The sequence below is a fragment of the Drechmeria coniospora genome, chromosome 03 (genome assembly GCF_001625195.1).
Source record: "Drechmeria coniospora strain ARSEF 6962 chromosome 03, whole genome shotgun sequence".
Lineage (NCBI taxonomy): Eukaryota > Fungi > Ascomycota > Sordariomycetes > Hypocreales > Ophiocordycipitaceae > Drechmeria > Drechmeria coniospora.
The window spans coordinates 7,984,655-7,989,983 of record NC_054391.1 but is presented as its reverse complement, the minus strand read 5'-3'; positions in this window follow the sequence as shown (position 1 = coordinate 7,989,983).

Genomic DNA, 5,329 nt, shown 5'->3' with positions numbered 1-5,329 from the left:
ATAACGGAAGGCGTAACAATAGCTAATATAGCAATTTCACCAAAGCCCGTTATTAGGTGGCTAGGTATTTGGTTCGACTCAAAGCTATCGTTTAAATCACACATCGAAAACCGGATAGCCCTAGCTAGGGCCGCCTTCCTAGGCCTATCTAGGCTAGCAAGTACCCAAAAGGGCCTACCCTATAGGGCACTACGGCAACTATATATTGCGTATATTACTACTATAGCGGACTTCGGGGTCCCTGTTTGGTACAAAGGCCAGGGCAAAGGCCTAATACAGTACTATCAACGCCTACAAAACGAGGCCCTACCGAAGGTCCTAGGGGCTTTTAGGGGGTCCCTACAAAAGCCCTAGAAATCGAGGCCGCGATCCCCCGCCGGAGATACGGTTCCAGAAGGCCTGCCTAGGCTACGCCCTAAGGACCCTAATGTTTCAGTACAACCACCCGATCCGTAAGGCCTACAACATAGCCATACGGGACGAACTAGCCGAATCAGGGTCTGATTTAGGTACTTTTACCTATATTAGGCCTATAACACAGCTTTCCGGCTACTATCGAAAATCAAGGAAATAATAGGCCCTAACTGGGGCCTAGAGAGACAAAGAGCGGCCTGGCAAGCCCCCTGGGCCCTAGGGCCTAGGCCTCTATAAGTATTTCGCAAAGCCCTAAGGAGACAGCTAAACTAGAACACGAAACCCTTCTAAGGGACCTAGAATTTAATAACTGTATTATTTATTATACAGACGGGTCACAAGGGACTATTAGGGGTCAAACAACGAACTCGTGCGCCTACTACGAAACGGACCCTACAGGCCGGGCCCTAGGGGCAAAGGCCTATAACATAGGCCCTAGGATCGAAGTAGTTAATGCCGAGCTAATTGGTATAACGAGGGCCCTAAAGGCCTTATCCTTATCCCAACGAAACCCCCTACCGCAAGAAGCCTATCTTTTTATAGACAGCCAAGCAGCTATTCAGAAGGTAACCGTAGGCTATAGCGACCTAGCCTATAAGGCAAGGCAGCTAGTAAATAGCCTAGCGGACCGGAAGGTAGCTATAACCCTAACGTGGTGCCCTAGCCACGTTGGAATTATAGGGAACGAAATTGCAGACCAGCTTGCAAAGGGTGGCCTAACTAGGCCTATAGGTGCCCCCTATACCTCCCTAAGTTATCTACGGAGGAGAGTTAAAGAGGCAGCCCTAGGGGGTGGAAGGAGCTATGGGCTAGGGAGGAGGCCCGAGGCCCTAAGGCTAGGGGCCTAGGGGCCCACTATCGAAGGACTGGGAAACCTAGGTTTGCGTATAAGCCTAGCCTACCCGATTTGCCTAGGCCTATCCAATCGGCCTATATACAACTAAAAAACAGGGATCGGATACCTTAAGCCCTACCAAAAAAAGATTGGAAAAATCGACTCGGACGCCTGTAAGTGCGGGCAAAAACAGACTGTAACCCACCTATTACTATATTGCGTACGTTATAGGATGGAACGGAAAGACCTAAAGGAAGCCCTACAGGGTAAGCCGCTTACCCTACCGATTTTATTTAGTACTAGGCAAGGAAGGGAGGCTCTATTTGAGTTCCTAACTACTACTAATATCGGTACGGCAAAGTGGTACCTAGAGGAATAGTACTAGGCCTAGGCCTAGGGACTAAGATTCGTGAAATGCGAGGGAAAGCTCTACTGATTTAATATAAATAGCCAGTCGTTACTGCTAGTTTAGTTAGCTAGTTAGCTCCTGCGTGCCCTTAGGACCCTAAGGGTCTAGTAGGCCTATTAGGTCTTCTAGGCCCTATAGGACCTATAGGCCGCCGCGCCATAGCCCCTAGGGCTACATGCGCGTAATGAATGAAAAAAAAAAGGTCTATACTATAGTAAAATAGGTATTTATTAATACTGCAAAAAAGGTATAAAACACTATACGCCTACCCGATTAATTAAAACTACAATAAAATAGCCAAATTATAGTTCTTTTAATTCCCCTTAATTAGGATATTACAATCCTCGAGTTACAGCCGCGTACAGCTAATTGCGCGCGTACAGTCGGGCGTTAAAGATGCCTTTAACTAGGAGGAAGAGGGCCGCCAGAAACGCAACCCTACGCGTGCCGCGCCATAGCCCCTAGGGCTGCATGCGCGTAATGAATGAAAAAAAAAAACCCTACGCGTACTAACCCTACCTAACGAGACCCACCCGATCCTACCCAATAAGACCCATCCGACTACACCCAATAGGACCTACCCAATTGCACCCAATAAGACCCACCCAATTACACCTAACGAGACCCACCCAATTGCACCTAGTAAGACCTACCCAATTGCACCTATCGAGACCTACCCAACCTACCCAACCCACCCGACTATAGGCCCGGCTATAGGCCCGGTTCTAGCCTAGCCTACCCTATACTAGAAAAATCAGGAAAAAAGTCAAGAAAATCAAGCTCAGCCTACCCTATACAGGGAAATTCAGGAAACAAATCAGGAAAATTAGGAAAGTTAGGAAAATACTATAAATATTAATATAACTCCAGAAAACGAAGAAAATATAACAAACAAAGACGAAATTAAACTTATATCCCTAGGTCAACCTATAAATACCGATATAGAGGACCTAAAGGATACGGAAGCCCCTATCCAACCAGAAACCCCTAAAACCCCCCTTATACTACAATAACGAAAACAAACCCATACAGACCTAGAGTCTCCTAAAAGGCTACCTAAATTAGCTAAAAAGGGGATATCTAGGCCTATAATAACCGACCAAAACGAGGGCCAAGACCTAGCCCTACAAATCCAACAGGCTACTATACTTATACAAAGTGCAGTATCGAAGATACTATATAGCCTCTTCGAACCCCTTATAAATGCACTACAAAATGCGTTTCCAAGGGGCCCGAAGAGCTATAGCAAGGCAGCCCAAACACATATACCTACAGGTCTCCAGGACAGCGCCTAGGCGGTTGTCCTACCAAGGGGCCGAGGACCCAAAGGCTCTAACGGGCCTAGCAGGCCTAGCGGGCCTAACGGGCCTAGCGGGCCTAGCGGGCCTAACGGGCCTAGCGGGCCTAACGGGCCTAGCGGGCCTAACGGGCCTAGCGGGCCTAACGGGCCTACTAGGCCTAGTGGGCCTAACGGGCCTAGCGGGCCTAACGGGCCTAACAGGCCTAGCAGAACCAACGGGCCCAAACGCCCTGCAAAGGAAGGCTTACAAGTTATCCTAAAACTCCGAAAGGAGCCTAAGGGACCTACAGAAAACAGACCCTAAGTACCTGCACTAACGCTACGGAATGCACTAAATAAGACCTTGGGAGCTATAGCTATAGCTAGCATCGAGCTATCGGCTAGGGGCAACCTAGTTATTACAACAATAGAGCCCTATACAGCAGCCCAACTGCTAGAAAAAAAACAGGCCTGGATAGGGCTATTTAATACTTATCCGGTTAAGGCAATAGAGACCCCTATTAGCTGGATAAAGCTAGTAGCACACAGGGTACCTATTCTTACGGAGACCGATATCCTTAAAATTACTAAGTCGGAAATCGAGACCTTTAACCCAATTACGGTTAGGGGCCAGCCCCGCTAGCTTAAAAAGCCTAGCCTAGGTAAGGCCGCTAGGTCTATTGTTTTTGCCGTCCCTACAGAACAAGAGGCTAGCTATAGCCTTAAAAATAGGCTATTTATAGCTGGAATTCGGGCCAAGGTTGTAGCCTATAAGGCCAATACGCCTAAGACCCAATGCTTTAGGTATTAGGGCTACGGGCACGACCCAAGCCTTTGCAATAAGAAAATCCGCTGCGCACTATGCGCTAAAGGGCACTATACAAAGACCCACCGGTATACTAGCTGCAACGCTACAGAGCCCTGCAACCACCTCGAACTAGTATGTACTAACTGTAACGGTAAGCATAAGGCTAATAGTACCAAGTGCGAAATCTATCAGGCTATTAGACTATAAGTCGAAATAGCCCAGAAAAGTGCTATCTTAGGCTTATCCAGCATAACGCACGGAGGCATAATTTAGCACACCAATCGGTACTCCAACAGGCCTACAAGCAACGTACCGATATTATCCTTCTACAAGAGCCCTACTGCCCTAAAATTCAAGGAGCATTTATAGGGCTCCAACACCCCTCTTACTATATTATTACACCACAACAGTCAACTAGCCCTTTAAGTATTACAGTTAGACCTAGGGTCTTAACGTATATTAGGAAGGCTAGTAGGCTAGCTTATAATCCCCGATACGACCTATTTTCCGATCCGGATATCCAAGCTATAGAGATATTAGGTACTGAACCATTTATCCTAATTAACCTTTACAACGAAAAGGAACAGGCCTACGAGGACCCTAGCGGGCCTAACGGGCCTAGCGGGCCTAACGGGCCTAGCGGGCCTAACGGGCCTATCGGGCCTAGCGGGCCTAACGGGCCTATCGGGCCTAGCGGGCCTAACGGGCCTAGCGGGCCTAGCGGGCCTAGCGGGCCTAGCGGGCCTAACGGGCCTAACGGGCCTAGCGGGCCTAACGGGCCTAGCGGGCCTAGCGGGCCTAGCGGGCCTAACGGGCCTAACGGGCCTAGCGGGCCTAGGCCTAGCGCTAGGCCTAGCGGGCAACCAAGCCAGAACCCCTATACAGTCAAGAGGCTCCTTCTACCCTATAGATGCAATAAGCCTACACTTATTATAGGGGATTTCAACTTACATTACCCATTATGGAATTCAGCGGTAGACCCTATTAGGGCTACTAAGGCACAAAGGCTAGTAAACTGGCTAACAAGCCAGAAGGCTAGCCTAATCCAGGACCCAGAAGAGGTTAAAGGGGGTACCTATTTTAGGCCCGGCTTAAAGTCTAGGTCTATTATTGACCTAGCCTTTAGTACCCCTTTTAACCTACTAAACTGGTCTAACTAGAGGTACTTAGAGGCATCCGGGTCCAATTACTAGGTAATCGCCTTTGAAGCTAGGGCGCCTGTCCTACCTACAGCAAGCCTACTATTCCAGTCTAGGCCCCCCTTATTGAATTACAAGAAGGCCAACTGGAATAAGTATAACTGTTTATTACAGGAAAAGCAGGCATCCCTAAATCAGCAACTAGATACCCTAATTTCAGTAAGGGATCTAGATGGAATAGCTATACTAATTACAGAGGCTATACAGGCAGTAGCTATAGAGGCAATCCCTAGGCTACGGCCTAGTGAACGGTCTAAGCCTTGGTGGACCCCCGAGCTACTAGACTTACGGAAGACCCTTAGCCGTACACAAAGACTATTTCGGAAAAACCGGAAATGCAAAGACTGGAAAACGGCCCGTAATGCCTATTTTTATACTATTCGGA